Here is a 22,914-nt window from a genome sequence, read left to right as displayed (position 1 = left end):
ATGATGGAGCCAGTCTCCTTCCTACACCATCTATTCATCCTTTGTATGTTGTAGTTTTGCCTCCTACATCTTACAAAGGGAAGCACCCAACATATCTTATCTTTCAACCTAAAAAACCTTCTTCCTTGCATCTGTCTTTAAAGGATGAGAAGAATCTTATTCCTACTAATCCTAAACCTTCACAACCTTTAGCTAAAACTAAAAGAAACCATTGTGCGAGAGAATGCCGATGAAGACATCATGCTAGAGCTCATGAACTTTACTCTCAACCCATTTCCTACCTGAAGACTCCAAATGTTGACATGATCCCATTTGTCCAGCCTTCATCTAACCCTAGGGAGGAATTTCAACCTAAATCTTAAAAAAATAAAATGCTTAATAAAGATGATGGTTCATGCTCTATTCCAATTAAGGATCCTATTTTTATTAATCTTGATGAAGAGATCTGGATTAAAATGATGTTCATTCTAATAATGTTGATTCAAGTGACGAATATGAATATGTTGATGTTGACAATGATTTATCTAAACAATTTTCAAAATCATTAATCCTAGCTCCTAGCAACAAACAAAATGATCCATCATTAAAGCATGGTCCTTGTTTGGAACTTGTGGTAGCTCCATCTATCATGCTAGAACTAGCTCCTCTTGCATATTGTACACCTTCCCAAAACAAATGTTGAGCAAGATTGGGAGGCGGATGACTTGCTTTATTAGTTTCATTTGTGTCGTAGATTCTCTCTCTCTCTCTTCTCTCTTGCTTGTTTGTAACCTTATTCTATTTGTTTCTCAATTATTTTATTTGTTGTCCCTAGTGTTGTCTACTTGAGGATGATGAAAAGAATTGAGATCTCTTTTGGTCTCTCCCATGTTGACTCAAAAGACACATGTGCCCTTCTTCTATTGTGATTCTACTTTCTTTGGGGGATGAGGACAATTTAATGCAAATAAACTTCATGATATACATTATTTATCATAAGAGCATACTAACCCAAGAGTTCAATAGAACCCGTTTGTGTTTTGTGTTTTGTGTTTTGTGTTTTGTGTTTTGTGTTTTGTGTTTTGTGTTTTGTAATCATTATCCTTTGATTTGTTCTCTCTTGAGGGCATATCATTATGATAATGTGCTTCTCTCTTGAATGAATGTATACTACCTTAAATAAATTTCTCCTGATAAGGCATGTGCAATCACTTTAACATGGGGACATACACTCTGCTGAATGTTTCTCTCTTTTTCATATCTTGATACTTAAGTTACTTTGCAAACTTATCCTTTTGCTTGGTAATTTTTGTATTTTTTTTTTAATGACTCGTGGTAAGTGAACCTTATTAGCCTAAATAGTCATGGTTATCTTTCTCTCTCTTATGACATCCCTTTTATCTTGATTTGAAAGTAGTAAGATACCTTAGGTCTACTAGGGTCTTGGTGTGTCTAGCCTCCTTAGCATCTTGATGAAAACCTTTCAATGTGAACTTTTGTACTTTACCAAGAGTATGCTTAGTCTCATACTCCCACTAAAGTGGGAGATAAATGTAGTGTCCTACATTGTACTCTTACAATTTTGTCCATATTTGGGCCCTCACCTTGGCATACATGCTCTGAGGCCTAAAAGGGACATGTTTTTTCTCTCGATATGCATATTTATCACCATTTTCACTTTCCACATCATCCTGCCCCTCAAATTTGGTCTTTGATTGGGCAAGACTGGGGCATGGCACCTTGGTCCCCTCATGACTAGAGCACCCAGCGCCCTAGTCCTCCAAATTAGGACCCAAATTTGCACCCCCTAACGATCATGTGATTTGAGTGAGAATTCCAACTTTGTGTTGGCTCATGTCAAAAAATTAAATTGTTTTTCAATGGCCAGGTATAAAAAGAGGCCTAGCCCTCTCATTTGAACATACACACACATGGAATTCAATTCGACATCAAGAAATCAAGTATTCAAGTTCAAGAAAGCAAGCAATCAATCTTCCTTCAAGCATTAGAGAAGAGATAAATTCAAGATTCAAGCATTGGAGTCGACATTCATGTTCTATGTTATTGAAGAATTCATGAAACCCTAATTTCATGTGGAGAAAAACATAATTTCATGATGTATTGCATTTGTGTTTCAGTCATTATTTGACATCTCCCTCAAAAGGAGAACATTTCCTTTACTACAATTCAATCAAATTTCATTTCTATTTCCTAATTAATTCTTAAAATGGGGTTTGACTTAGGAAAACCCCTATTTCCAACCCATTTCCCCTTCATTTTGTATGTAGGAAGAAAGTATAGAGATGTGATCTTCAAGATAAGCTTTATTTATAGAGACAAATTGATCCCCCATTGGAGTGCAAAAAGTGTGGAGGACCAGCATGATTGTCACACCAATCCCGACAAATCAGGAGCTCCTTCTGGGAACAAATTTGAATCCTCTTACAATCCTTAGATCTAGGTTTGTGGCTTAATCCAACAACTATATCTCACTTTTTATCCACTTTTACACCAATTCCAACACATTTACCCTAATTTTGGCATTTCTACAATTCAACTCAAAAGAGAAAAATTCAATCTAATCCCCTTGGTAAATCGAATAGGATTCCCAGCCCTTATCCTTGTTGGATTGTGGCTAGATCTATTGGTTTTACCTCCCTCTTTTAATTTAATGGTCCTTAAGTACAAATTAGAAGTTTTCATACATCTAATTGTGAAAACCCTAATTTTTCACCATTACACTTATTAAGATAGATCCCACCACTTTCCTAACTAATCTTATAAAACAAGGGGCTAGAATACCTCCAAAATTCAACAAGTTAATACTCAACATGTCTATGCAAGAGGATTTCGCTAATTGGCCTCTCCTTAATCCCATTCTCAATCCACAACGTACCACTTCTGCACTTGCTAGTACCTCCAACTCTACTTCTCAACCAATAAGAGAATCTACACCCTTCCATAATTCCTCCAACTACACCAATACCAGCTTACCACCTATTAGTGTAGCTACTTCCTCGCATCCTTAGGTCGCTTCCCACATAACCACATCATCCCATCAATATAATTATGGTAGTACCTTGGTTGTATCCACACATATCCGAACATCTAACTTAGATCGAGGGTTCCCCAATTTCCAAAATCAATTGCCTGACCTTATTGAAGAAATTCAGGATATGAAGGACCTAATCAAGAACCTAAAGGAAGGGATATATAATAAATCCTACAATTTTGAGAAAATATGTCCTTGTCCTTTTGACCCATCTATCTTAGCAGCTCCCTATCCACTTGGGTTTGAGATTCCTAAATTTGACAAGTGCAAAGGCAAAGGAAACCCTAGAGAGCACGTGAGATATTTTACATATCTTGTCAATAAGACTCTTATAGTGATTTATACCTAAGAAGTATTTTTCTGAAGAGTCTGAGTGGACTTGCCCTTGCTTGGTTCACCACTTTACCCCATGATTCCATTAAGTCATTCCATGACATTGTCGATAAATTTATGGCTCATTATGAGTAGAACATTGAGAGTGATGTGTCCATGGTAGAATTATGCAAGACCAAGCAATGGAATGGAGAAAAGTTTGCTAAATTCCTTCAAAGGTGGTGATACCTTATTAGAAAATTCCTTTGGGACATACCTATCTTATCAAGTAGAGTTGTTTCAACACAAATTTTTCCCTAAAATGTCTCATCCTTTGAGTTGCCAATATCTTGAGACCTTTGTGGAAGTCACTAAAAAATTCCTAGCCTTAGAATGAGTTCTCTTTGAGAAACACATCCTCAAACCTTATTAGATAGATTTGCAGGGGTCCTCATCTAATGACAAGCCTAGGTATTGATCCAAGAACAAAAATGTTGTTAATGATGGAGTGACTGATGGCAAGCATGTCCAAACTATGACCATACCAACCAAACCAACCACTACCAATAACCCATCCAACAACCAATCTGATTCACAAAATCCATCCAAACCCCACAATAACATATATGTCAATCATCATGTCCCAACAACCAACCTCAGCATGAATAAACTCTTCTTGTTGAACCTATTGAGGTTGTTTTTCAGAAGCTTGTTAAGGCTAGTATTGTGGTCTTTCCCATGACCCATCCATATGAACCCAACCAACCTACGCCTCGATGGTATAATGAAAATAAATATTGTGACTACCATCATGTCCAAGGTCATGATACAAGGAAATGCATGAAACTTAAGAACTATATTCGAAAACTTATTGGCAAGGGTGATGTTGAGGTTTCAATTGACAAGCCTAATAACTTCAAAGATAAGCTCAAAATGTACCAGGATCCTTTCTAAGAATGGAAGGACAAAGGCTCATCATCTCATTCAGTCCCCTATGACTATACGAGCAATGTCACTGGATTTGACTCACTAGTAGAACACATTGAACCTATAAAAAAACATGTTAATACCATAACCATCCAACGATCTCACCCTACATTTACACCCCGTAGACCAAGGGTAACCATTCAAGGGGCTCCTCCTCCTTAGCCATCCAGTAAACTAGCCCAAGAAAAAAAGTCATTCAATGTGCTCCACCTTCTCATCCACCTCCCTCAAATGATTGCAATGTCACCACCTGTAGAGGGAAAGTAACTATTCAAGGAGCTCCTCCTCCTCCACCTCTAGCTACTATGTCATCTGCCAATCGCTATATCATTTGTGATCACCTTAGTAAGATTCTTGCACAAATATCAATATTTGCGCTTCTCAAGACCTCGCCCATCCATAAAGAGATCTTTGAAAAGGCCCTACTAGAATCACATTTACCTGATGATATCAATGCACAGTTCTAGCCCTTGATAGTTAATCTTGCTGCGCAACATCACTTGGTCTTTACCATCCACTGATCCTTCACACAAAAAACCCCTCCACATTGAGTCTTGATAGATGGTGGATCCAAGTTAAACCTATGTACATACAAATTAATCAAATAGTTGTGATTCTCTGAAGATCTAGTTGACCCCTATGGTAAAATCATAATAAAATCATATGATAACACTGAACGAGTCTCAAAAGGTACAATCACTCTTCCTCTTCAAGTAGGCCCTACAATACTTGAGTCTACACGTCAAGTTTTGGACCTTGATCTCCCCTATAATATCCCCCTTGGTTGACCATGGATCCATTCTATTCAAACTGTCCCATCCACCTATCATCAATACCTGAAATTTCCATACAATGGTAGAGAAATCACTATCCATGTTGATTTGTAGCATTTTTATTATTGCAAACTACTTGAAGGTAAACATCCCTATCATTTCCCACTTAACACACCCACTTTTCCATCAACACTTGACACCTCAAATATCGCATCCACCTCCACTCAACCTAAGATCAAGGTCAAAATCATTGACAATGGTTGTAGAGAATATACCCTACAGAATGCATTTTATGTGGTACATCTCCCTCCTTCTCCCAAGTCCTATGGTCGGCCCAAATAAATTTAGATTCATAAGAATCCTATCATACAATGTAAGAAGACCACATTCCAGCAATGTGACCCACTGGATGAGGAAAGTCTTGAAACTGATGTTGCCTCCTAGCTCTACAGAGAAGATAACAAAGCTCCTACACACATTCTCAAAGAAATGTATCCAAAGGAATCTTCTATAGTTAAAAATATGGGCTATAAAGGACATGGTCTAGGACCCAAAGAACAAGGAAGGGAAGCACCCATTTCCCCAACTTTGTATAAGCCTAACAGAGCCCTGGGATACTCCCTAGTACCTAAGGTTACCATCATTGTTGTTCAAACAAATCCTTCTTTAGACATCAATGACTCCAATGAAGAGGAATTTCATGAAGTTTCTTTTGAATAGCTTGATGGTATATTTTATGACATGCATGTCATGACCATAACCCATCACCTCCATCTGACCTTCCACTTGTATACCCTGAACTCATTAATTGGGATCAAAAAGGGCCACTAGCTCTTGACATTTGTACTAATAATAATGCCCTCTTGGCACTTTTAAACATGTGAAAATTTCAAGATCACATGATTGTCAATAGAATTAAACTTAATAGGGAGGCATACTTTGGTAGTTAGGTCAACTCCCTTAGTCGCAAAAGTGAAAAGAAAAATCAAAATTCCCCTACTGAAAACCTCAATGAGGCACCATCAGAAATGGAAAAACTAAAAAGAAAGGACACATCCACTAGTGAAAACCTAGATTGGGCGCTAGAGGATGAGGGAATTAACTTGCCTACCATGGTACCTCCACTACAAGAGAGATCTTCACAAAGAGACTGACAAAGTCAACATGGGTACTCAATAAAATCCAAAGAATGTGTTTGTTGCCAAGTCCCTTGCTGACCAAGAAAAGTAAAATATTGTGAACTTTCTCAAGGAAACAGAAGTTAACTTCACTTAGTCATATGCTGACATGCCAAGCCTGAATCAGGAGTTAGTGGTGCATCACCTTACAATACATCCCAATGCCAAACTAGTCAAACCAAAACTCAGAAAGATGCACCCTTGAATTGCTATATTGGTCAAAGTAGAACTACAAAAGATGTTAGACGTTGCATTTATTTGATCTATTGATTATCCAGAATGGGTCTCAAACATAGTATTAATTCAAAAACTTGTTGCAGGCATACACGTCTGCACCAACTTTAGAGATCTCAATAAAACATGTCCTAAGGGTGATTTCCCCTTGCTGAACATTAACATCGTAGTGGACATAGTTGCTAGATTTGAGATTCTCTCCTTAATGGATGGTTTCTCAAGATATAACTAGATCAAAATAATTTATGAAGACCAATATAAGACTACTTTTACCACTCCATGGGGAACCTTCTACTATCACTTCATGCCCTTTGGACTGAATAATGTCGGAACCACTTATCAATGAGTTATGACCATAATATTTAATAATTTACTCCATGAAACTATGGAAGACTATGTGGATGATCTCTTAGGAAAATCAAAGACACGAAAAGGTCACATCACTATCTTGACAAAAATATTTGAATGGCTAGAAAAGTACAAGATAAGCCTTAATCCTAAGAAATGTGTCTTTGGGGTTACTTCCAGCAAAATCCTAGGTTTCATTGTATCACGAAGTGGAATTAAAGTGTATCCAACTAAGGTAAAATCCATCATAGATATGCCACTACTGAAGACTCTCGAGCAACTTCATAGGCTCTAGGGAAAACTCTAGTCCATTCGTAGATTCATCACTCAGCTTGCAAACAAGTGTCATCCATTCACTTACCTCCTCCAAAATGCCACTAAATTTCAATGGGACCGTTTCTGTCAAAAGGAATTTGATAAACTCAAAGAATACTTAGCCTCCCCATTGGTATTGATGCCTCCTATTCTTGAACAAACCCTATTGTAATGTCTGCCAAAATACCCTAGAGAAATACACTAACTAACATACAAAAATAGAGAGAACAATTTTTTTTAAACATCATATAAACTAATGCAGCATTTATAATCAACTACTCATATGCTTCCAACATTCATTAACTTGATACACAACTACTCATCATGAATATATTCACCAATCGTGTTACACAAGGAAAAATGAAATACAATACATCAATAGCCATCTAACTTCCCTAGGGTAAATCAACGCCACTACTTAACTACACCCTTAAAAATTCCTAATTATGATATCATTTAACTTCCATAATCCATGTGAAATATAACTTACTATTAATTCCTTTCACATAATCATATATGATTAACTACTTTATCCTAGAATGATTACATCCATTTATGAATACTCAACCATCCCATAAGGTTCATTTTAAGCACTAATACCAAATGTTCCTAATCCCAACCATTCGTTACTTTTAACATCAAATAACCATTTTAATACCGATTACCACATTATTAAACCATATCAATATGAACTAATTGCATCATCACACACATAGCACTAAGTACACATCCATAGATTCAATATCCACTAATCTCATTATTAAACAATCTCAAGATACACATGATACATCATTTTCCCTAATAACATCTACTAGATACATGAATACAATGTCTTTTACATCAATGAGTATAACCCTCTAAATACAGCTACATCAAGGATAATACCAATACATATGTCAAATGAATCATATTACAATAAACTGCTACAAGTATCCATCCATGAGCTACAATGATAGAATCCACATCCATGCATAAGAGAGAATCCAATGAAGAACATCCCAATGGAAAAAAAGAACCAACCACCCGACCATGTGGAACCAAAAGAACCACCCCCCCGTGCTAGGAGATGACACAAGATCCCACACACACTCTAGATCTAAGCTGACACCTATCAACCAAAGAGGAAATAACTCTCACTCAATCAAGGAGAAACATACCGAACAACCAAGAGAACCCTCAGAGGCAAATCAACATCAAGACATAAGGAACTAAGATCAACATGTAGGGAAAGAGTGTCATCACATGCTACCACATAGAATACACATGTAGAACCATCTCAACCTTTAAGGAAATCAAGGAGTTCAGTTTTACCTGGTTACCAGATCCTCTACCTCACTCTGATATTCGATTAATGAGATAGGAACCACTCAACACATTTATTATCTTGTTTAGATGAGTTACTCTACCTAAGATTAATTATTATATTATCACTTATCAATTACAATGGAAAACCTCCAATGAGCTATCCAATCAGCCTAGACCTTGGCTCTCTTATTCAAGAATCCTAGAAGTATATTCCTTGTGACCTCAATAGACTCATGGAAGTCCACTCCCCCTACTCAATTAATAAATCTCATAAACCAAAATTCGGCTAACCAAGATAGAACATCATAAATACACATTGAGTCAATAACACAATCCAACATGGCTACATAAATCTCATAAAGCAAAGAACCATCATCGTAGCAAGGTATTATACATCTTGCAACCAAATGAATAATCAAATATTATATTAAATCTCTACTCCGGACAACCAAGAGCACAGGGAAACATGACACAACCTCTAGGAGCACCCCCTAAACAAACTGAGAATCCAAAAGATCAAACTGCAAACTCCAAAAGGTGAAATAATACAGACAACACATAATACCGCATATGATAAGAAGAATAGCACATATAACTATTTATAACGCATTCAACATATGTTTCAATGCATATGATCTATAGTTTAATGCATATGGAAAACAGTTTAGCGCATATGACAATTTAAGTAGCGCATATGACAGATTAAGTAGCGCATATGATTACTGTTTTAGCTCATATGACACAAAAAGGAAAAGCTGACAAAAAAGACTAAGTTACGACTTCAAATTAAAAATCAGGGAAAAAGATCTAGGTCCCGAAATCAGAATGAAAAGTGATGCCCAACCAATACCAAAAGAAAGACGTAAACAAATCAAAATAACATAGAATAATCAGGAAGAATTCTCCATTCCAAAACTACACAGCAAATACCCAAACTTCATAAAAATGGAGTTACCAAAAGCTTCTTACAGCCCATAGAGAACTTGAAACAAGACAATACTCCATCAAAACCACAACTAAACACATTTCAATCAATACTTGAGAGAAAAGAGAAAGTCTCCATCACAAACAAAAATATAGAGTCGTATATACATGACAACTACCTATGGTGGTGTCTAGATGAAACAGATTGCCTCTTGATTGTTTACATATTCTTTCATTGAATTATAACCGGTAACCTTTATTGTTAAGTTGTGCAACACTTAACAAACTATATTTTAACCCTTCTACCCAATAGACATCATCACAATTTGTCTTATCATTCAGGGCTATAGACCCCTTACCTTTTACTGCACAAGGAGCATCATTTTCGAATCTCACAGTTCCTCCATTGCAATCCTCCATGTTGAGGAATTTGTTTTTGTCACCGGTCATGTGGTGAGTGCAACCACAGTCGATCACCCATTCTCCACACCAGTTTGTGCTAGAGATCAATGTCATATCTCCTTCCTCTATGTTGTCCTCCTTGACTACCACAAATGCAATGCCATCTCCATCAAATCCTTCTGATTCTTCATCAGTGACTCCTTCTTCTACAAGATAACATTCCTTCTTGCTCTTGTCCTTGTAGCCTCTGAAATTATCCTTCATATCTCTATCATTTTTAGGACATCTTGAAGCAATATGACCTATGTTATTACAGGAGAAGCACTTTAAGGGTAATTTACCTTTGTACTTTCTTTTTCCTCTTGGCAATCTTCTTTCCAATAGAGATTCAATTTCATCTTGCTCTCGTTGCTCAGATAGCAAATCATCACTTTCATGGGAATGACCGGTTCTGGTAGTAGAATTACTACTAGTTTCTTTCCTTCTCCTTGTTGGGGCATGCATCATGGAGGCTTTGAAAGCAACATCAATCTTTGGTACGTTGTTGTCATAATTTCTCAATTCAAAAGCAATCAACTTACCAATCAGTGAGTCAAGAGTTACACTAACTCTTCCCAAGGATTTGAGTTCCTAGATAGTAGAGACCCTTGTGGCATATTTTGGTAGCAAGGTTCTCACGATTTTGCTAACCACATCATCCTCCTCAAGCTTTCCTCTAGCACTTTTAATGGATTTTACTAAATCCTTTATCCTCTTGCTATATTGCTCTATTTTTTCTCCTTCTTGCATCCTCATCTCATCATATTTTCCTCTCAAGTTGTCTACTTTGGCATTTTGAACATGAGGATCTCCCCCATAGACTGTCTTCAGCTTATTCCATATCTAAAAAGTTGTTTTCAAATCTTGTACCTCAGTAAATTCATTATCAGAAAGAGTGTTGACAATCAGATCCATAGCAGCAGTATTATCTTTCCTTTCCTTGATATGATCTGGAGTAAGAATCCCTGAAGGTTCATTTTACTCTCTGATCACATGATTCTAGTAGTGTTCACCTAGGGATCTTAGATAGAGTTTCATTCTTCCACACCATAAGGTGTAATTCTCCTTAGAGAACTTAGGACCCTCCTTACACATCATCTTGGATCTTTCCTTAAGTTGATTAAGCTTCTTCTGATTCCAAGGACCTAAAGATCTGATACCAATTGTTAGTCCCAACCGGTGCTGAGAGGGAAGGGGTAAATCAGCACTTGATCAAATTTTCACAATTTAACTTTTAACTTAAATCTACATTCATCTAATATCCAATAATATACATACTCACTGAAGTAAAATATGCAAGCATGAAAAGTTGATAGTGGCACCAAGAGGTTATCTCATGGAAACCCAAATGGGAGAAAATCACGGTGTGAGTAGGAACTCACAAAATTTGTACTCTTCTGAAGTACGCCTGGTGAGGAGCCATCCCTGTTCGGAAATTACAAAGACACTATTAGGTGCTACTTGGTTAAGGGATTTTGTTCAAGGTCGGTTAGTACCTTTACCCTATTAAAGGTAGCCTGGTTAAAGGACTTAAGAACATTAATTAAGATGTCACTCGGTTAAGGGATTTTACAAAAGGGACCTGTTAAAGTCCACCTGGTTAAGGGATTTATGTTGCAGTGGTTAGAAAGCAACAGATGGATGATCTGTTGAATTAGCTACTGATAGCTTGATCAAATCTCAATATGCATCACACTCAATCCACACCAGTTGTGTCTTCTCTACACATCACCTATTTTCTTCTTACACCTTTGTTTTTTCACTCAGTCGGTCGCTTGTCCCTCGACACTGCACTATGTTGATCCTCTGACCTTTAGCTCTCCACTCTGTCGGTTCTCTGTCCTTCGGCTCTACACTCTTCTGGTTCTCTTTCCTTCAGCTCTGCACTCTGCTGATCTACCTCAAACACACTCTATTGTGCTAAAACCTCTTATCACTTCCTCTCTCTCTGCTCTTCACTTTGGATCACCTTCAACAAGATCTGCTTGTTGCAAATTTCACAATCAAAACTTTCTGAATGAACTCAAGAACACTTTATACATTTTCTGCCGACACTTTCAGGCGTTCCCTCAATCAAAGAAATCATGGATTTCAGAAGATTTCAAATTAAAAAATCTCCCACTCTTTCTCTGCACACCTTACAACAATTATGCCAAGTGTTCAACAAATTCTGCCACCGCATCTCCCAAAAGTAACTTTAGGGTCGTGTTCAGTCAATTAAGTGCAAACCAAAAAATCTTCTCGTAATCATTCTTGACTTCATGATAACTGAAGTTGACCTTACCAACAAGTGATTTGGCATAGACACAAGCTCACCAACTCATCTTTTGCCATCGCAACTAAATAACTGATCACGACTCCGAAATTTATGGCGATCACTTGTCTTCCTTTTGTCATATCGGTGTACCGGTATGCCACTGCACTTCTATATTACCAATTCATCCTTTGATTGTCGGTTTATTATGCTAACATCAAGTCTCTTCCCATGTTTTCCAATGTGATTCCATTTTGCATACAACTTCAAGTTTTCTTGCCTGAGTCACCTTTTGTGACTTCATCATTATCAGAGTGACTGATCTTCCTGAATGACAGATCGGTTGACTTAGTCTATATTTCCTTGAGCTGATTGAACCTTTGATCATTTGTTACCAATGCTATTTCCATGTGTTTGCAAGTCATCACTTTTTCTTATTGCAAAAAAACACCACTCTACCTATACCACTTCACTAGTTAGTGTCTTCACCGGTAAGTATTGGACATCAATAACAAATCTTAGCACATATATCGGTTCTCTGGATTGACCGGTTTTGTCAATGACAATAATCCAACAATCTTCACATGCACAAACAACATTACAAAGTATGAAGTTCTCATTACAGGTCTCTGCCTTGCTATTCAATTAAAATTCACAAACCTACATGAATACAGAGATTCCGATCTGGTCATTAAACAGGTAAATGATGAATATCAAACCAATGATGACAAGTTGATCCCCTATTGTTGTATGGTGGAAGACCTTAAACAACACTTTTCTTCTATTTAGTTTGAGAAAATCCCTCATACAAACAATAAATATGTTGACCCTATGGCTACTATCAGTACTCTCTTGTAAATGTCAAAAATAGTCATAGGTGTGAATTCCTGGTTGAGCATCTTCTAGTTCCAGCATATTATGTCTTTGAGTCTGAAATGGTATGTGCCCTTGTTGGTACTAATTTCCCCTAGTATCAAGGCACCTATACCTACCTCCATAACAACATCATCCCACCCCATCTTACCAAAACCCAACAACAAACTTTCATTCTCCAGTCTGCTCGATACACTAACCTTGAAGATACCCTATTTCAAAGGCACTTTGATGGAACCCTCTTGCAATGTTTAGACAAAGAGGAGGTTGAACAAGCACTATGCAAGGTACATGAAGGTATTTGTGGAGAACACTCAATTATTCTCACTCTGGTTAATAAGTTACTCCACACAGGATACTATTGGCCTACAATGGAACAAGATGCATATCACTATGTCAAGCAATGTGTGCCTTGCAAAAACATGGTGATAAGATTCAAGTGTTGTCACAAGAATTGTATCCGCTCATTACACCTTGGCCCTTCTCATAGTGGTGGCTAGATCTCATCAATAAAATCCATCCCACCTTCTCCAATGGCCACAAGTTCATCATCATCGCCACTAAATATTTCACCTAGTGGGTGGAAGCCATACCTCTCACATTTACCACTAGCAAATAGATTGCAAAATTTATCCTGAATTATTTAATCTGTCGCTATGGAATCCCTAAAGTCATCATCATAAACAACAAAAAACCTTTCAAAAATTAGGATGTCAAAGAATTATGCCAAAAATTCACCATCCAACATCATTTATCCACTCCATATTACCTGAAAGCAATGGTTAAGTTGAGGCTTTGAATGAAACTCTTATCGAGACTCTTAAAAAGATAGTCCATGTAGTTGGCCATGATTGGCACTTGCAACTCTATCCTAGCATTTAGGCCTACCGTACAAGAATCCACACACCAAAAGGAGCCACACCATATTCCCTCGTCTTCGGCTTTGAATTTATCCTCCCCCTTGAGATCGAGCTTCCTTCATTATGGGTATCCATGCAGAACATTCTTCTTGATGAAGAATACAAAGTGGCTAGACTACAAGATCTTGAAATATTAGATGAATGTCACCTCAAGGCCTTGCATCATCTTTGAGTTTATCAGAATCACCTTCACCTCAGCTAAATTTGACATTGGTGATCTTGTCCTTATGGAAAATCAGAAGACTTCAGGACCATGAAAAGAAGGGCAAGTTTGAGCCTAATTGGTTGGGACCTTATGTCATCATTGCAAAATATGGTTCCAGAGCAGATCAACTGGCTACACCTGAACCAGAACCATTGGATGAGCCCATGAACATCATCCATCTAAATAAATTTTATTCCTAAACTTCGAAGAATTCCAATTTTCAAAAAGCTAAAAAAACAATAAAAATAAAAATAAAAATAAAAATAAAAATAAAGTCAAAAAATCAAAAAATCAAAAATTAAGGAAAATCATTTCATCCATCAATGAAAATTACTCTATTGTGCTATGGGCATGTACCTTGGTGAAAACCTATTCTCAAGCTCCAAGGTAAATAAGTCAGATCCACCATCTCTTTGGATGCTTATCCCCCTCCACTTCATATTTCTTTAGTGATGTAAGACATTAATTCACCATCTAGTTGTGCTACTTGCATCACCTTCCCCCTTCACATTCATATCCCTTTAGTGATGTAAACCACTAATTTGCCAACCATCCCTGCCATACATACCTCCCTTCTCCCATCTATGTAAGCACTCTTCACCCTCATCATACCCCCATCACCCACAATTTGACTAATATCTCCTTTCCTCCCTTGTTGAGATGATGACCTACAACCATCGCTATGAATAAGGATTGTCCCATAAAACTGAGCTTTATCCCATCAAATTGATCTTTCACCACTACACTAAGATTTTCCAAATTATCTGAGCTTATCTTGACTTGCGCATAGACCAAACACTCATCCACAGTGTGATAACCAAATCCAAGTATAAATCATCCCATTTGTAGATCCCACACAACTAGCGCTTGTCTTTTGTCATCCATCAATATATCCATCATGCCCATCAGGATGCATTCTTCCCATGCCTAGTAGCCTATCCAAATCCATGTCTTACTCCTGGTAAGAGATATTTATTGGCCATGTTTTTTTCTTGCATGTTTAATATTTTTTCTTTGATTTTCATTTTGTGTCCCATACCTATACCTATTCAAGGTTGTCATGATCATCCTATATCTTGGTATGTCTTGGTTGGTATACATTGGGGTATCATTTTTGTGGTATGGTGTCTTTGATGGTTTCTCTTGTATGATCCAACAAATCTCACATATATTCCATCATGGTTGTTTGTGAACTTGTGTGCATTGAGATGACCTATTGTTTGAGAGTCTAGTCCACGCATCGGATTTTTATAACATCCTGAATTCTATAGTCAGTGGTGTAGATAATTCTTTACAATATCAAACCTAGGATTTCTCATTGCTCTCCACATATTTACACAACAATCAAATCCATCCACCCATTCATCCTTTCATTTTTTCCTGATACTCCAATTTATTCATTCATTCCCCCTTCTTCTATCCCATCTATTTTATTATACTATGACTGGAATGTCACAAAAATAACCCATTCCCATTTGCATTCGCATTGTCCTTTTCTCCTACATGTTTAGATTATAATCATTTGTTAGGTTGCATTCATTTAGATTGCATTTGTTTATCTTGCATTACATGCATTATAGTTCATTTTTACCTTCATTAATGAATGCATTTCTTAGGCTTCATCTTATTTTAGGATTCATTTCATTTCATTTTAATTTCATATCATCTCATTTTATGATTCATTACATTACATCTTTCATATCATTTCATTTTCATTTTATATCATCTCATTTTAGGATTCATATCATTTCCTTTTCATTTCATACTATTTCATTTTGGGATTCATTTTATTACACTTTCATTTAAATTACGTATCATTTTAGGACTCATTTCACATTATACAATTCATTGCATATGCATACATTATACATTCTAGTATCCATATCGCAATGAAAACTATAAGTTTGCATCATCATAATATCGTATTCATATGCATCATCATATATAATAATAATAACATTCAATCTATATCATAACCAACTCATCTTGCATCCATCACAATCGTCAATATATCATATTGGCATCATCATACAAACATGCATCTAAAATCCACCCAACATCCAACATGATTTAGGCCCATCATGTATATACATACATTTGTCATGATCATCATAAATACATATAATAACACAAACATGCATATCATATAATCAACATAAACATCACATAGATACATACATATATTCCTCCATTTTGCATCACACACATGTTAGGAGCATCATTAGCATCATAAACATCATAACTATAATAGCATAAACACAATCAAATCATCACCATAAATCCATCATATAGTCCATTCTAAATAATATCACATCAATAAATGTGTCATCAAAATCATAGGTCATCTCATATATATCTCAAAAATAAGAATGTGTCTAATCATAGTACAATAAAAAGTATCCCCATAGAGTCATTGAAAAATGTCTCTTTATTTTACCCTATTTGGTGCTCTCCCTATCCATCACTGCGGGATCTAATGGACCTACTGGTGGGGGTTGAGGCGTGTGCATGCCGATTGATCCACCTAAAGTATGAGACCTAGTGCCCCTGGATTGTGCGCTCTCTATAAACGATGGTGCTCTCTAGTTTGCGGGGACTACCTGCTCATAAATATCCTTGTAGTACTAAGCCTCTCAAGCCACTCATTCAACATGTGTCCTAGCCACCATCGCATCATTGAACACGTGTCAGCCCTACAGTTATGAGAATCTTTCTCATTGTATCTCTCTCCCCATGCAAATGAGTCACATCCACCTGACTCCATGCAAGTTAGGCCCTCAAGCTTTATCTTGAGATCCTCTCTTTCTCATCATGCCCCTACCATTAGCTACCTACAACACCTCCTCTATAGCCTCTTCATCCATCCAAAAGGCATCCCTCTCTGCAGTCACTATATCTAGGGAAACCCATAGTGTGTCTCACTTTTCCTATAGGATCTCCACTCGAGCATGCTCAGTGTCTGATTTGCCTCTCTCCCTCACCACATCATGTGTCAAGCTCACTACCCAATCTCTCTTTGTGTCTCTCTCTACCATTTCTTGATTGAGAATGGCCTGGGTGATCTATGGCTAGGGTTATGGATGCGACTCTGGCTACGCTAGCGATGGTGATACTGTTGGGAACTATATATATGGTGTTATCTGCACATGTCCCTGTACACCTATACTGGGACAACCTCTACCTGTGGAGGAGCATGTCCCCTCCTACCTTGCCTCTTTGCCTTGGGCACTACTCACCACCTTTGTCCTCTCCCTACTCCTCTATTAGATCCCTCTGTTATGGTTGCCCCTTCGTCCCCCCCATCTCCCCAATCATCTTTATCCCCTCCAACCACATGATCAACTACATGCATGACCTCATTTGGTCTTAGAACTCCTGGAATAGTTAGTCATGTTGGTCGATGGAACTCCCACCATGCTACATAGGCACCTTTCATACGAACATCTACCACATCTAGCCTAGGATCCCATTCCACCAGTATCATCCCTATGAAACTGGTCTGTACAATAAAAGGACCTATGGAATCTCCCCATGTGCATATCTCCCATGTGACCCGTGGATGCATGAGCTCATCCCCTACTATGTCTTGCTCTAGCCCGAACTATCTCATCACGCAGTGTGGTAGGTGTTGATCGATAATGTGTACCATCTAGCCCATCAACCAACACTAAATCTACACAAAGGACAAGTAGTATGTGTCCTCTACCCACTACTCGCAAGTCCTATAAGGCCACTAGGTGAAATCCGACATCTCATCTAGGTAGTGTCACCAGTAGCCCATAGGCCCCACTCGAATGTAGTGGAGTAGTCCTTCGTACCTATCTATGTAGGGATGTTGTGGTCATTGGTCTCTGACTCCCAATGGACGACACACGATGATATGCTCAAATGCCCAAATATGAAGAAGTGTCACTCCAATACCCAATTTCTTATACCCGTGATATACACACATGTGGATATCGTGGTAGTGTTGGCCTAGCATGGTGCACCCCCAGGCAAATTGAACCCCATCCTCCAAAATGTGATACACACACCAAGCCCACCCAATAGAAAACCCTTTCCCATTGAAGTTGAGCATCATTTGTCCATTGATCAAGCTACAGAGATATAACACCAATCTGGGAATTTGCAGATGTTGCTCACTGGTTGACTCTAGTCTCATGTGTGTTCGATTCATGGGCAAGTCATCTATCTGACATATCTAGTGCAGATAAATGATCCTCGTTCTCTAAACATTACTCTAGGACCACTCCTTGAATGGGTAATATAAGAATCTACCACACATCCTCTAGAGTATTAGATGTCTCTCCAATAGGTAGATGGAATGAGCAAGTGCCACTGTGCCACCTCTCTACAAGTGTTGTCATCATAGCAGTAAGTTCCTGAATATGAGGCCACTTATGAACCCACTCTAATATGTCTTGTAGTAGAACCATCTTCTCCACGCTACTAGGCCTCTGATGAAAATGTATTGTCGATAGCCAACACCATTGTGATTCCAATGGACCTAATGACTCTTGCATTCACTATCCAGCACAAATCAATCACCTATTTCTAAACCTAGCCTAGTCTTTTCCCCTCTCGAGACGGCTTGGTCCATCCTCCAAATTCCCATCATCCATCCTACTCATGGTCTTTTCACCCATATTCCCTCCCCCATAGAGATGACATTTCCCTAAATGAATATGTTGAAACTACAATGCCTACACCATTTTATAGGGTGTAGAAAACCATTTTGCAATTTGCCCTTCTTCTCCCAAGCATAGACGTTGATTTTTTAATTGCCCTTAATGCATGTGTTCCCCCATCTATGTGGATAGTGCACCATCATGGAGACGTCGATTCTTGGGCATAAACGTGGGATCGATGATTGGCCTTTATGCCCCAATAGGTTTTCCCCCTATTAAATGCCCTAATTAATGTCCTAGCTACCAAAATAACAAGTGGGTTTTGGGTACATACTGGTGGCTTGTACTCAAGAATCCATTGGTATAATTTGACTTGCTCACCATGTTGCTCATGTCATGAAATCTACACCATCTTCACTCACTTTTTTGTTGGGATCCTTCTCATCTCTATAATTGGGTGTGTAAAAATGACCCTTCTATGGGCCCTGTGTGGCCTATATATGCCTATTCGTCACTCTTCTGAGACCTATCCTCTAGTTCATTTCCCTCCTTCTATGTCCTCTTCTTCCATTATTCTTTCCTCTCCTCTTTTTCCTCACTTTTCCATTGTTTTCTTCTTTTTCAATAATTTTCTTGCAAAATTTAATTTTTTTTATTAAATTCTCAAGGAGGCATCTTGTACCCATGCACTGCCTATGGTGCTCCATTTTCTACACTGGGGCATTCTTTTCTACTTTTACCCGTTGCCAGTCCTTGCCACCATGTAAAAAAGGGGCAAAATGTAGACATTCAAAATTTATTAAATTAATATTTAATTAATTTATCCCCTTTTGCATAATTAATTATATTAATTGTGTTAGTCCTCATTCTTCTCAAAATTCATTAAATTATATTTTAATTAATTTTATCACTTTAGACATATAATTAATTTGTTAATTAATTATATAAATTCCCTATTCTTGTAAGATCCACTTTATTCCCAACCTTAGTCAATTTCTTCAATATTCCCTTCTAATCCTAATTAGTTAATTATTCCCAATTAATTAACTAATATCTTGATTCCTACAAATCCTCCTCCTAATCCCTATCATTAACCTAATTAATCCAAGCCTAATCATCATTATCATTTCTTCCAATTTTAAACTCCTCCACTCATTCTCTCCTCATGTCACATCCTCCTAACTCACCCACTTACTCTCTTAATCCCTCATTATCTCACCTAGTCCCCTCACTAACCACTTGCGCTTTCCTAATCTCCATGATTAGGGAGCGGCCAACCTCTTGACATAAATGGCTTTCCCATCTCACCTCCCAACTTTAAATGCCACCCACTTTTGTCTATCCAAGGAATTTTGAATTCCTTGGGTCTCCCCATGCCCCCTCTTCCCAAGGAATTTTTATTCCTTTTATCTTTTTATTCTTCTCATGTTCTCCTCCCAAGGAATTTTTAATTCCTTTTCTCCTTCCCAAGGAATTTTTAATTCCTTTCTCCTCTTCCCAGTGTACTTGGGGACCTCTTCCCCATGTCCTTGAGGAGTGTGGAGATAAGAAATGCCTTTAAGGCAAGGATCACTTGGATCTCCCACCACTTTCCTTCAATCCTAACCCTCCATTTCCTTTTAATCTCAACCGTTCATTCTAAGCCCCTCAAATCTATAATTTGGAGTCTCCTCCCTTCACAATAAAACCACTTCATTTGTATTGTCATAATAATTAATCATTCCCACATTATGCTCAAATTTAGCCCCATCCAATCCTCATAATCCGTCATATTGTTGTGTATTTTGGAGAGCAATCCACATTAACCCACTCAAAGGAGCAAATCAAGTGGAGAAAGGGTGCATTCCACTTCAAGATCAATCAGAAGAAGTGAGAAAGGTATAAAGTTAGTTGTTTACATTCTTTCATTGATTTTATGAATTTTATATGCTCAACTAACCTTGTCCATTTTTATTGCTTTCGGAAAATATTTTTTTTAATAATTTTTAACACTTTTTACATTTTGATACAACAATTAAAGAATTGAAAAATAAAACCTATTCCAAACAAAATGATACAACTTGACTTTGATGACACACTATATTTTGATAGATGTACTTTTGATAACATGAATAGATCCTAATCGAATAAAACAAAGATTTACATATACTAATATTATTAAGACATCCTAAAGAATAACCTACAAATCCAAATTAGCACCTCCACCTATGCCAACACATACCTTGATAGTGCATATAGAGAAGGAATTAGCAACAACACTTCGAACAATTTTATCCATGAAAAAGTACTTCTCGACCCAAACCCATATTTCCATGTGCATGTTGTTCATATATATTGCCAGTCTCTACATTTTCACAGCCAACCACAACACACTATGGCTCAACTACACTTTCATTACCTTCTTTCTTCAACCTGAGGCAAAAAGCCATAGTGAAGAAATCTTCCTCTTCATTAGTGTGCCAATGAATGAGCTCGCAAGTTGCATGCACTGTTTTATAATATGAACACCAAAAAGGATTTGGAGATGTCCTTGTAGTCACCACATCGGCCTCACTTACATGTCTTTTTTTGCCAAATTGTTTTGTTGCAGTGGTTCAATCTTTCACACAGCGATTTAAGCAAGAATCTCCTATGTGCAAGAACGTTGCTTGCTAGGTAGAGGAAAGATGGGTGGGTGACACCCATCCAAAAATCCCGGATCATACAAACCACTGGTTTACCTTGCCCATGCACTACTATGATTGGCCTTTAATTGAGGCAGGTTCGTCTTTAATATTATGACACTCTGAATAGCTAGGCAAATTCAGTTCCTTACAAATATTATTATAGGCCCCAAATGAGTTTGCATAGAAGACATGTCAAAACTCCACACGTCCAATACGCCATCAATATTAGACTAGCAATAATCTTAATGGCATTTGGTGGAAAAGAGATGACCAAACAATTTATAATATTTGATATCATTTCAAGAAATATGTAGCAATAAACAATATATTGAAATTTGTTACCAAGCTAAACATAGAACCTAAGTTCTTCACTTTTACTCATCATCTTCGATAGAAAAATGGCGTCTACATCTGCACACATGGTTGTTTTGGGAGCATTTTCATTTGAATACATTTATTTGTCATATTACACGCACCATTCACACAAGCACGTCCACATAATTTGCCTCAACCACCAATCATATCAGCAAACAATTATGAAGATCAATCGCCAGCCAAAACATGGAATGAATTCTTATCTGAAAGCAATTTTGTTACAGCCTGTTGACGAGGAGATTGAACTATGGCAATAATAAATGGCCCTCATAGCAATACACCCATTTGATCCAATATATGGTCTACAAATTTTACGGCTCAAGATCAAATAAATTCTCCAAAATAATGCAATCCCAATAGTAATCAATGTGATCGATGCATACAAATAGGATCGACCACCAAGAACAATCGAATAGAATGCCTTCTACTACTAATTGTAATGCAGTTGATGGACGAAAATAAAGGGCCACACAAAGTGAATAGGGCCTGTGCGATATATGGAACCGCCTTTAGAAAATAAGATCGGCCAAAAATATTCACAGCCCCACCAAAGCCAAATGCAATCAGGCCTGACCACAAGGTACAAAGAGTCTGCAATAGATATTAACCTACAAGATTTCCAACACCAACATACGTTGACCCAGATCCACCAATATAAAGTGAATAGATAGTTGTGAGCCAAAAATCATAGACAAGAATTGAATCCCATCAATAATCATAAGCTGCCACAGGAAAATAAATCAGGAGTAAAATTTCAAGCTGATAGAAGATGGCACTTCTATCCCCAATCGAATCTCTTGATATATCAATGAATCGCTGATGAAAAACTCTGAGATGCTGTAGAAGGAGATGTTGTAACCTAGCTCTGATACCATATAATAAATAATCGCAGAGATAGACAAAAGCTACAATAATTACAAATACGATATGCGTTTTTCTTATTTTTTATTCAATACATATTGCATATGTATATAGGATTCCATATCCTATATTATAGTAAACCTTCTTAAACAACTCTTAAATATATTGAGTTGTTACTAACAAACATTCCTACCACTCATATTATAACCTATATAGCAAACCTATTTATTTTATGCATAATTGTTATATGTGTCTTATGACGTAATATTCCTAACACCTATGCG

This window comes from Cryptomeria japonica, chromosome 10 (genome assembly GCF_030272615.1).
Source record: "Cryptomeria japonica chromosome 10, Sugi_1.0, whole genome shotgun sequence".
Taxonomy (NCBI): Eukaryota; Viridiplantae; Streptophyta; class Pinopsida; order Cupressales; family Cupressaceae; genus Cryptomeria; species Cryptomeria japonica.
Note: the sequence above shows the minus strand (reverse complement) of the source record.